This window comes from Hylobates moloch, unplaced genomic scaffold (assembly GCF_009828535.3).
Source record: "Hylobates moloch isolate HMO894 unplaced genomic scaffold, HMol_V3 SCAFFOLD_8, whole genome shotgun sequence".
In the NCBI taxonomy this organism is placed as follows: Eukaryota; Metazoa; Chordata; class Mammalia; order Primates; family Hylobatidae; genus Hylobates; species Hylobates moloch.
The window spans coordinates 99,075,800-99,088,518 of record NW_026652283.1 but is presented as its reverse complement, the minus strand read 5'-3'; the positions used below and the strand labels follow the sequence as shown (position 1 = coordinate 99,088,518).

Here is a 12,719-nt window from a genome sequence, read left to right as displayed (position 1 = left end):
AATGCCAAGAAAATGGTCATTAAATAAATTAAGATTTAGCAATGTGATAGAATATTATGAAGTCATTAAAAAGGATGACATATACATATTTACTAACTAGAAAGGAATGCCATGAAATAGTAGTAGAAAAGGCAAGCTATAAAACATCTTAGATAGCATGATCTAATTTGCATGATACAGCATGGTGGGTATGCATACATGTGCGTATGTGGGGGTGTGTGTAGCCAGAGAAAGATGTTTGAAAGGAAATATGCCGAATTCTTAAAAAATGGGGATTATCTCTAAGTTATGGGTTTTATTTTTGTCTTTATTGTATATTGTATATATGACATTCTATATTGTATTATGTTTTAGAAATGAACTTATATTTGTAATCTGATTTTTTTTTGAAAAATAAAATATCTTTTCTTATGCAGAAATCCATGTGCATTTTCTTCCATTGCATGAGCACACTTTGCCCACAGCTGAGATGGAGACTGATGTTTTACAGTGAAATGAGACATTTGCATACATTCATATGTGCCTTGTATTAATGAAGAATGTTGAGCCCAAGGCCTTAAATATGTCAGAGTTAAAGATATGGCCTGTGTATTAGTTTATTATGGTTGCCAGAACAAACAAACTTGATGACTTAACAGAAATTTATTTCCTCACAGTTCTGGAGGCCGTAAGTCCAAAATCAGCATCACTGGGTTGAGCACAAGGTGTTCACAGGGCCACATTCTCCCTGAGGTTCTAGAGGAGAATTCATTTCTCACGTCTCCCACCTTCTGATGGCTGCCAGTATTCCTTGGATTGTGGCCACATCACTCTAATTTCTGCCTCTGAGTTTACATCACCAACTCCTTTTCTGTCTGTAGGCAAAATCTCCCTCTTCTGCCATCTTACAAGGACACTGTTGACTGAAGGACCCATCAGGATAATCTCCTCATCTCAAGATTCTTTTTTGTTTGTTTTTTTGTTTTTCAGAAAACCACTCAGACTGCCTCCTCTCCCTCTTACTCTCCAGGGAGGAGAGAAGAATGATCATCAAGGTCTGAAGGCAGTTACGTCGAAGCTACGCTGAAAACTGGCTTCATGCTCAGGAGAGAATGCTGTGCTTTTTCCTCGTGATTTCTGGTGCTCTACATATTCAGAGAAACTTCTCTAGTAACAAACTATAGAAATGATCCCTCAAAGTATAGTCTTCAAGATTCTTAATCACATCTGAAAAGAGCCTTTTTCATGCCAGACCCTTGCGGACATCAATAGGAGTGACACCCTGTTTGACAGGCTGAAGAAGAGACCTAAAGCCAGTGAATGAGATACAGGGTTTATTGAAGAAACTTATGTACAGGGTGATCCAGTGTCAATAGGCTGGATAAAAGAACAGCTACCACTTGTAAAAAACATGCAGTTTAGGTTGGGTGTGGTGGCTCATGCCTGTAATCCCAGCACTTTGGGAGCCTGAGGCGGGCAGATCCCGAGGTCAGGAGATTGAGACCATCCTGGCTAATACTGTGAAACCCTGTCTCTACTAAAAAGACAAAAAAATAGCTGAGCATGGTGGCACATGCCTGTCGTCCCAGCTACTTGGGAGGCTGAGGCAGGAGAATTGCTTGAACCTGGGAGGCAGAGGTTGCACTGAGCCAAGATTGTGCCACTGCACTCCAGCCTGGTGAGAGAGACTCCATCCCCACCACCCACCCCCAAAAAAGAAAATGCAGTTTATGTGGCATTTTTCACTTAGCACCTTTCTCATATCAGCCTACACCTCACAACTTTCATTTAACCCAAAACAAAGGGTTTTGATCCCCTGTATGGCCCATGTTCCATGGGATGGGCTGGGAATTCAGATGTTCCTCATAGATAAGGAATGAATCTCCGGGTTGGCCACTCCCAGATTCCTTAGCTTTGGACTCCACATACACATTCTTTTTAGACCACAGGGTCAATCTGAGGGTATCAAGTTAAGTTATTGCTGTCAGGTGTGTTTGCCATACAGAGTCATTCTCAGAATATATGCTTAAGTTATTGCTGAAAGGTACATCTGTCATAAGCCCATTTTCCATATAACGTAACATTTACAGGTTTCAGAAATTAGAAACCAATATTTCAGAGAGACTATTTTTAGCCTACTCCTGTATACCATCCTAAAAATAAGAAATCCACACTAAATTTACCAAGACTATTGATTTACCTTTGTATCTATTGGAAACACACACTTGAATCCATTGATTAAAACAGCACCACAAAGTAAATTTAATAATACATTTCAAGTTTTGAAATGAAGCATTCATCATTTTACAGTTCTAAGAAGATAAAAGTATGCATTTGTGTCACATTTATGTGACACTTCATAAAAAAGTGTTCAGGAATCTAGAGAGAATAGATAATCACAGTTCTAGGAGAAAAAAAATGGCACAGGCAAATGGGGTAATTAGGGAGATTAATGAAAGAGAGTTTAGGGAAACCAAGAATGGATAGTGTGATAGCAAGGGGGGTGGAAATATGCCCCCTAGGTTTGAAAGGGGCAAGGGAAGGGAGAGAAAACCAAAATTTACAATACCAAAATGTAGATAGAGCTGAGGCTGTGACTGTAGCTTCAGGAGAGGACTGCTGGACAGGCGCCGTGGCCTTAGTAGAGGAGCTCAACCCCTCCCAGGCTTCCCTCTGGAAGGGGGAGCAATTGCCTTACAGTGGCCAAATCAATGGGAAGTCAGGTGACAAGGAAGCCCATTGATGCTGTCCATACAGATAGATCAGCCTCCTAGAAGATCATCCATTTGGAGAAAGGTAGAAAATGAATCTAGCGCTAAGGTCAAGAAAAAAATATTCAGTACATGCTGCCAGAGAACTATGAGGAAAAGCATAGTATCTTGGAATCAGAGGGAAAAGAGTATTTCAAGAAGGCAGGTAGGTTAATATTTCAAATGCAGCTGAGAGGTCAAGATAAGGACTAAGAGATGTTCATTGACTTTTAAGACAAGGAGATCTTTGGTGACCTAAGTCAGTTCTGCTTAGATGCAGTGGTGAGTGATGACACTGGATTGGATTAGTATGAAGAGTGACGTAAGCAAGTGGAGACAGCAAATGCAGACAAGAAAACTCACTCAAGTTTGTTTGGGATGGGAAAAGAGAAATAGGGCAATAGCTGAAAGACAAGAGGGGATTGAATAAAAATATCTTTCTCTCCCAAGTTTGGAAAAATCTTAACCAGGTAAGAATGTTAATGAAAAGACAAAGGTGAGAGGGAGTAGGGAGAGAACTGTGGAGAAGTGTCCATCATTCTCACCCAGGAAAGATTGCTCTGATGAATTAGCCATGTCTATTATGGACATGAGGTGAGAACGGAGGGATGAATGTGTGTTACTGATTCTAATTCAATCTCTATTTTATAGATAAAATTGTGTCCTACAGATGGCGAAAGTGGGGAGTCATTTGTTCATTATTCAGGTAACTAGTGAGATGTCTTGTTACTTTCAGTCCAGGGATTCTTAAAATTGGGCACTGTGTTTGTTTGTATGGCTGTAAAGTAATATCTGAGGCTTGGAAATTTATAAAGAAAAGAGGTTTATTTGGCTCACAGTTCTGCAGGCTGTACAAGAAGCATGATGCCAGCATCTGCTTCTGATGGTCTCAAGTTGCTTCCACTCATGGCAGAAAGTGAAAGGCAGCTGGTGTGTCACGTGGCAAGAGAGGGAGGAAGGCAGAGAGAGCCAGAGAGTTTCAGGCTATTTTCAACAACCAGTTCTCTTGGGAACTAAGAATAAGAATTCACTCACTCCCACAAAAATGGCACCAAGCTATGCATGGGGGATCCAACCTCACAATTCAAACACCTCCCAATAGGCCCTGCCTCCAACATAAGCGTCACATTTCAACACAAGACTTGACAGGACCAAAGGAACCATATCCAAACCACAGCAGGCATTATTTCCAAAATGATACCCCTCCTATATTGGAGAAAAGTGAAGTGATTTATATTTTTCACTGATTACTACTTTTATTTAATAATTATGCACTAATTTTTATAGTTGCAATATATATTGGCCCAGGATACTGGGTTTCCTTTTATGGTGGTAATATATGGTTTTTCCCTTAAATGCTTTTAGACAATAAAAGTTGATTTAAAGAACTTACAAATAAGAAAAAGTTATACAGATATTACTCAACTATGACAACAATTGTGAAATTGTGAAGGTGACACATGAGTGAATGACATTTGAGACATACTGCATTATACATGTTGCTTATCTGCAGGATTAATTTGGTGTTTATTGGTGTAAGAACAAAGTTTAAGGGTCTAAGTCTTCTGTCTGTAATCTCAACCTTGAATTATCATCTTAAGCAATTAAAAATGCAAACTGCACCTGAAGAATTAAGAAGAAAGGATGAAATAACTCTTCCAGGATTTTGCTGAGTGGACAGAAGGATCATCTTAGCAATGCATTTTATCACATAATCAAAGAGGGATTCCCTGATTAATTAAACGAAGAGACAAACTCATTTAAACTGGTGATGCTAAGAAGAAATTACTGCAATATTTTTCTTCAGCCAAAATAAAGTGAATAGATATAGCTCTATACAACTTGAGTTTTTGTTATCTACAGTGTAGTCCATTTGATGACAAATTTTCAATACTTACAGATTTATTCAGGCCTATTAAAAGCCTCAAAGCAACCAGGAAGTGTTATAAATATCTGAACAGAGAGTTGGATGTTTTGAATGCTGAATACATCATTAGAATCAGAGCTAGTGCACCAGCTGTGTTAGTGCAACATGACTGCCCTTGGTCTTATGCTTACTCTGGTGACACTTGCCTTTTAATAATTCAGTCACATTATATCCTTCACCAGCTGAGGGAAGCTCTATTTTTATTTTAAAGGGCTGTTTCTCATCCAGAAAAGTAATAACAAGGCAAAACGTTTATGAGAACAGTAAATCAATTTGTTTCCTAATAATCAGAGTTACACAATCATCATTACTATTTCTTTGTAATCAGTCAGCTTCACATTGCAGATGGAATGTTTTAGTCATCTTCAGGGTAATAAACTCCTGATTCTAACAGGCCTTCTAAGGGTCTCAAAGTATCGGGACCCACCTCTAAGTCACTGAGGACTTGACCCTTTCTACAGCCCATTCTCTTTTTCATACTGAAGTGTTCAGATTCACCTACTTCTGCATAGATGTCCTGTACTTTTCGCTCAAAATCAGACTCAACTCAGCATTCTATTTCTAGATGTTGCTAGAAATCTAACTTAACCTCTTGAATCATAAGTGCCCACTGAAACTTGCTTGATATTTTCATCAACTCTGCTTTGGGTTTCTAGTTCCCAACTGTTCGTCCCTAAAAATAGTGTATTAGTTTCCTTGCTATTACTTTTCTGTATGAGAAATTACCAAAAGTGGATGACTTAGCAGATATTTATTCTCTCACAGTTCTGGAGTCTAGATTTTCTGTATTGACAAAGACACGTTCCCCCTGAAGGCTCTAGGGGAGAAAACTTCTCTCCCTCTTCCTAGCTTCTGGTGGTTGCCAGCAACCCTTTGTGTTCCTTGGCTTGAGACGCATCACTCAAATCTCTGCTTCTGTTGTCACATGACATTCCTTCTCTGTGTCTGTTTCCTCATCACTAAATTAGGGCCTACCCTAAACCAAAATGACCCCATCTTTAACTTAATTACATGTGCAAAGACCCTATTTCCAATTAAGAGTCATGTTCTAAGGTACAAAGTGGACATTAAATTTAGGGTGACACTACCCAACCAGATATAGATACCATAATTTCCATTGCCTTTGCTTTGGCTGAACTTTGATTTTTCCAACTTTAGCAATCAGAGGAAACCAAAAGCCTAACTCTCTGGGAACTTGCTCAGACCTAACCTCTTTTCTTCCTACTGTGAACTAAAATGAGATGCTGTTGACACCACCATGCTGATATGTCATGTGGCCTATGAGATCCTAAATGTTCGATGCAGGAGAATGGATCTGTTATGAAACTTGCAAACCCGTCCTAAGGCCAAAGATCAAGAGAAGCCAAGTCTGTTTCCTTTTATGAGTTTTTAAAGCATATTAAAAATGAAGAAATCCCAAGTAGGTTTAAAAAATTTAGCAGGACACACACCCTATTGTACCTATAGGAGATTCTGCTAGCAGCCTTGTAATTTCAGAGTTTGCCATTCACTAGATTGAGACAATAGGATGGATCTGTCAGATCAAGCCATAAGGGCAAGAAACAGAGTCTAGAGATATTTCCCAAAGCTGGCATCATTGAGCACAATGTACCTTGCCATCCATCAATAGGGCTGGGTGCTTTATGTTCATCATCTTTCAACCTTAAACGACCTGTGAGATAGGCGTTGTGATCTCGATGTTATTCAACCTTAAACGACCTGTGAGATAGGCGTTGTGATCTCGATGTTACTGATTATAAAACTGAGACTTAGAGAAGTACAGTGAAAAACTTTTCAAAATTATTTTGGAACAGAGTGGAGAGAAAGATATTAAGGGTTGTAAAGTTGGCTCAGACCATGTGAATACTATTAGTTCCTTTTTTGTTCTAACTTTATGTTACAGTTACTATCCAGTCTTGTGAAACGGGTAATAATTGGTTATCACATGGCTGGGAGAAAAGCAAATAAATGACAAATTAGTTTTGTGTCTGAGAATAGAAAAGGGCTCCAATTCTTAGCAGTCTGGGTTTAGTCTCACTCTGTGTCTCTCTGAATACATACTGTGCTTTTCAACTCTTAACCCAAAGTAATCCTGTGCACCAAAGCCCTGTGTCTCCCCTGCCAGTAAAGGTGTGAAGACTCCTCTGGTGTATTCCCTGCTGTGGATATTACTGTCTGATCTCTCAGTGGCTTTGCTCTCTTTCATCTTTCTCAAGTCTCTGACTTGAAATGCACTCTCAGCCATGCCAGCATTGAACTCCCAAGTAAGAGTGTATCCTCTCCTCCTGGGCCTCAAGACTCCACCTTCAACTTGATCCTAATTTAATAACCTCAAGCCAGCATACCCAGTCCTCTCTCAGGGAGGAAAGATTATCTATAACAGTGAGAGTAAAAAATAGACCCCCACCTCTTTTCTGAAGCCAGCGGGAGTCTCTGTGTTTAGTTGGGTTCTTTTTACCTCTAGGATCATAGTCTGGCTAAGCAAGTGAAAAGGGAAAACTAAATTTCACAATCTTGCTGATAGACAGAAAAAGCACAAGAGATACCAAAAGGTCATATCTAAACACACAGACAAAGAGCAATAATTATTCCAAAAATCAGGCTTAACAGCACAGGACAAGCAAGAACTGGAAATGGGGTCTGGAGGCAACACATGGGGACACTCAGTGAAAAGACCTTCTGTATGGTGTTTGAGGGCAAGCCTGTAGCCAAGATGAGAGTAGTTAAGGTCGCTGTGCTGATTGGACAAAGAAATCCAAGGCCAAGAGTAAACCAATCTTCTGTGACTTCATCCTGAAGTCTATGGTCTGTGTCATCAAATATCCTTCTTATATACTTCCTTGGTGTTCATCTGCTACAATAAGATTACAGAAATTCTTTACTTACAAGCAGAATTACTGCTACAGCCGAGTGTATGATGAAATATCACTTCCAGGAGGTGTACACTGTGAGCTTTTTGCCAATCCATGCAGTATTTCAGCTACAGAACCTTCATTGGGGCCAAAAGATTTTATCTTCCTAAGGCCAATTAAAGTAATACAGGACTTTTACTGCATTCTCTGAAGAATCTATTTTGTAGACAGAGTAACCTTATTGGAATGAGACTAGACCCATTCAAGAGGTTGATTAACGGATACAAAAATATAGGTAAAAAGAAGAAATACAACCTAGTGCTCCATAAATCGTATAGTGACTATAGTAAATAATAGTCTATTGCTTATTTCAAAATAGCTAGTAGAGAATAATTCAGATGTTCCCAAAAGAAAGAACAGACAAGTGTTTAAGACGGTGGGTATCCTAATTACCCTGATTTGCTTTATTACACACTATATGAACGCATCAAAATATCACATGTAACCCGAAAATATGTATGTCTATTATGTATTAATAAAAAATAAAATGTAAATCTAAAAACAGGACACATTTGGAAAATTCTTTTGCCATGCCCTTGTTTCTAATTCAGACAATGGATGTCATTACATCTCGCTTTTTATGCTTATTGGCTTAAGAAAAGCATGTCAGCTTACTGAATACTTGTCTACCAGGAATAATTTTTACTAAACTATCTTCTTCCTTTCGTAACACAAACCTGAAAGCTGACTTTCTACCTTTTTAAGCCCTGACATTTTTTAAGGTGCTGTCATGGCCACTACAGGCTGTCTAGAGGAAATAGTCCCCCAAGGAAGTTTGGGTGTCCTCTGCTCAGTGAGGTAAAGCTGTCTCTTTGGAGTGCTTCTCTATTTTGATCAGCTGAAGACTTCTCTGCAGTCAGGAAAAGAGTGCATAGGTCTGAGACTGTGGGGCCATCACTGTTTCTGAGTAGAAAACAACTTCTTAATGGGGATTTGCCTAAGATGTTTCAATACAAGTCAGGTCAATGGCCTCTACTTCTTTATTCTCTAAATGCTTTTCCTCTTAATTCCCTTTCCTCTAAAGAAGGCAAAGAACTGTCTCATGCTTCTGCTTATAATTTCAAATTTAAAAGAAGAATGCCTTGCCCATCTGCTGAGGTTGATTCAGGCATCTGGTACAGCCATCAAGAAGTGGTGCCAGGGGCTGGCAGGAGTCCAGCTCTTGCTCCTTTCTCAGCCTACTCCAAGGGTTTATCAGAGCGTCCTGTGAATGAAGAATGGTATGCAAGTGTTTGCCCTTGCAAAGTGCTTGCTAATGACTTCATAAATGTGAAAAAAAAGAAGGCACCACTGCAAAAATTATTTTGTGTTTATAAATTGTTCAGGTTACAATATCAAATAAGGTAATACTATGATAGCTTCATAGATTGCTTGGGGGTTGACATTGGCCTGCTTAAATCTCATAAGGCAGAATTATAATTTTTGATAGATACTTCCAGTCCCTAGGTTTTGTCATTTAACATAGCCTTTAAGCATTGGAAGAAATTCTATTTGAAAATACTTATTGATTATTTTTACTTCCTATTTTTCTAAGGTAAGAAACAACCAGATGTTAAGAAAAAAAAAATAACAGCTCACTTTTAACTTAAGATGGAAATGATGACTTCCTCTAATCCCCACCAGACAGAATATACTTTTGAGATTAGCAGTCTAGTGTGTGGCAGTTTTTTCTAGGAGGTTTGAAGGGTAAAATAAACTCTCTTGGATAGTACTCATTTGCTCACAGTTTGAAAAAGATTTTATTATACAGCTTCTCACACCAAATTGTATTGTTATCTGTGCTTCCATCTCTATTTTACCTCTGGACAAAGAGATCCCAGCAGGGTTATACTTGTCTTAGTGAGGGACAACGTTACACAGAGCCTAAGACAGAGTAGATAGTCAACAAGGTTGTTGAATAAACAAAAATGAAGGAAAGTTGAAGAAAATATGTCTGGAAATGTCTTAAATGTATATATTCTCTGCTGAAATGAAGGTAATTGAAATAAGTTAGGGGTCCTATAGTCTGAGGATCAAATTCATTGGTTATCTATATTTTAAATAATTTTATTAGAACTTGGTCATGAATAGAACAGAATAGCCATGGTCATTTGTTTTCATAATGTTTATAACTGTTGTCACACTACAATAGCAACTGAGTGGTTGTGACAGAGACTGTATGGACCAAAAACTGAATATATCTACTACCTAATGTTTTGAAAAAAAAAATTCTGAGACCTGACTTAAATGAAAAAGAAATAAATCACACAAGTGAGTAAGCAACAAGTAGTTATTGAATGCTTGACATATGCTTAATATTATTGCAGGATTTGCAGTAGACACAGCAAGATGCTATCCCTCTGAGTAGTAGGTCCTTTAACCACTTGAGGGCACTGATTTTAATTGTTGTGCCAAGGAAGGGGGTAGGCATTATCCATGTGTTGGACTAAAATGGATCTCATAGAGATGGAACGGCTAGTAAAATCAAAGAGAAGGTGAGCAGAGAGAACCAAGGCAAGTGCAAGAGTAACATTTTGGTTAAAACAATGACAAATATCCTCCAATCTCTCCCATTCCTATTTTCCTGAAGGATTATCAGGGAAGACATTGCATTCTGCATTCACCATAGTATAAAAAGACTGGAACACTTTTACTTGGATATTGAATGAAGGGGTGATCTCAGAGGGCTGAAAAGCTTGGCGACAGTTACATTACAGATATTTGATCTCTCTTACATATAGTTTTTGTTTGTTTGTTTGTTTTGTTTTTCCCGAGGCAGAGTCTTTCTCTCTCACCCGGGCTGGAGTACAGTGATGTGATCTTGGTTCACTGCAACCTCCGCCTTCCAGGTTCAAGCAATTTTTCTGTCTCAGCCTCCGGAGTAGCTGGGATTACAGGCAAGTGCCACCACACCCAGCTAATTTTTTTGTATTTTCAGTAAAGATGGGGTTTCACCATGTTGGCCAGTCTGGTCTCGAACTCCTGATCTTGGGTGCTCCACCCACCTTGGCCTCTGAAAGTATTGGGATTACGAGTGTGAGCCACTGTGCCTGGCCTGTCTTTTTATATTTTATTGAAGACATACTTTGAATCAAAGGGTCATGCTAAGTGCTTTATTATAGACATTATTTAATTTAATTACAGTTTTGTGTGCTAAGCCTCATTATTTCTACACTATAGTTACATTATCATCATAGCAACTTCCTAATCCACACAGTGTATGAGTTAGTCGGGATAGGCTAGGTAATACTTCAGTAATAAACAAGTCTCACATCTCAATGGCTAATAAAACATAAGTTTATTTCTTGTTCATGTTACATGTTTGCTGTGGGTCAGCGGGTGTCCCTGCTTACTGTAGTCACTCTCAGAACCAAGTTGACAAAGGATCCATCTTGACTCATGCTTTTGCCCAGCAGGCATTGAGAAAGGGGTATTGTAGCATCTCCTACTGCCTATAGCATGTTCCATCCAGAAGGGACACATATCATTTTCACTCACATTTTATTACTGAGATTGGAGCCCAATTTGTCCTATTCTTTTTACCAGTTTTCATAGTTATATAATTCATTCACATTAATAGTGTACTTCATAGGCATGTTTTTAGCTAAATTCTAAATATACACAGGAGTGAGCTGACATTTACTAGTTCAAGAAATATTTGCCAAGTGTCTCTATGAACCATACACTGTCTTAGACACTAGGAAGGTAGCAAAAATAAAAATAAAAATGCCAAACTTCATTGAGCTTTTATTCTAGCAGGGACAGAAAATAAATACATTAAACACTTAATTTAGTAAATAAAACTTAGCAAAATACATAGAATAGTTGGTGATAAGTGCTATGGAAAAACTAAAATATGAAAGCAGGTAGAAGATGGTGGGGGTTGGTAGCTGAGGTGCCTCTCTGTTCATAGAGCTCATTTACATGTGGGCCTGGGCATCACAGAAACATGGGAAGCCTGGACAATTTGTGCTGCTTGAAGGAAACTAGCATAAAAGGTACATTTGTGTTATTTCTGGTAATCTCAAGTCCAATAAAGGCATTGAGGCTGTGATTAGTGGAGAACTGGGAGAAGCAGAGGTCTTCTCAGTGTCATCCAGTTTTCTAAGACCCTTTCTGGATGGAGAGTGAGTAGTTTGTAGGAGGGGAGGTTGCATAATAACATTTAAAACTTGGACACTTCTATGTCTTCTTAAATATAATATAATTGTGGGCAAGGAAATAAAAGTCCCTTAATCTTAAAGGGATATGATGATGAGAGGGGAAGGGGTCCGTTTGGCATTTGACAAAAAATTCTGGGCATATACCTTATGTGAACAGAAGTTAGAGATAAGCCTGTGGGTTTGGCTGGTAGTGGATTGCAACGTTTCTCTTTATTTATAATAAGAAACTTTGTAATGAGTTTTTCTAGCCCAAATTTTGGTTCTTGATTCTGTCTTCCTGAAATAACTATCTTCCATTTGCACACTTCCACTCCAAAGCCCTCCAGCCCCTTCAGCGCTCCCACTGGTAGCTGATGGGGTGCTTTAAAATCAAATTATACTCCTTACTTTCAGTAATGCCTTTCTGTTTTCTCCTGCAATTTTTCCAACTTGCTATCAATCTTTATGTTAAAGGTTTCCAGCAAAGTGTGTGGATTAAAAAAAAATCCCCTTTAAAAGTGGCTTTTTCTATTAACCTGGCTCATCCCACCTTGTCAAAGCACTTAGTTGTGAGATAGTAACTCCCTCAAAGTCCTGGCTCAAATTTCAATTTACCAGTGACCTGGGGTGGATAAATCACTTTACAATTGTGACAAAGAAGGTTCCTCTGGGAATACAGAATTATTCATTTTCTGCCCAGCTATGGGGTAAGAATTTGAGACTTTCTTAATATTAGAACAGTTAAAAAGAATGATACAAACGTTCCAATCCAGTGACCGTGGTCAGCTAGACACCTAGGGGAAGCTGGTTTCTAGCACATCTTTAGAGCTCAGGCTTCTTTCTGAAAGGCCAGAGCATAGTTATGGCTCTTCCGTTGCACCCCTATTCCTAAGCCAGCATTCCACCCCCTAAACCCTTCAACCTACCTCACTCCACAATGAAAATATAAGAGTGGTCTCTTACTGAACACTCGCATGTACCAACCATTGTGCTATGCATTGTGGTATGTTGCATAAATAGCCACAATTGT

At 38.8% G+C, this 12,719-nt stretch overlaps 1 non-coding gene across 1 annotated transcript; it reads right to left on the bottom strand.

Annotated features, from left to right (window-relative positions):
• Positions 1-972: 972 nt before the first annotated feature.
• LOC116474075 (small nucleolar RNA U3) lies at positions 973-1,188 on the bottom strand. Its single transcript, XR_004249595.1, has one exon. It is a non-coding gene; the product is annotated as a small nucleolar RNA U3 (small nucleolar RNA).
• Between the last annotated feature and the right edge of the window lie 11,531 nt (positions 1,189-12,719).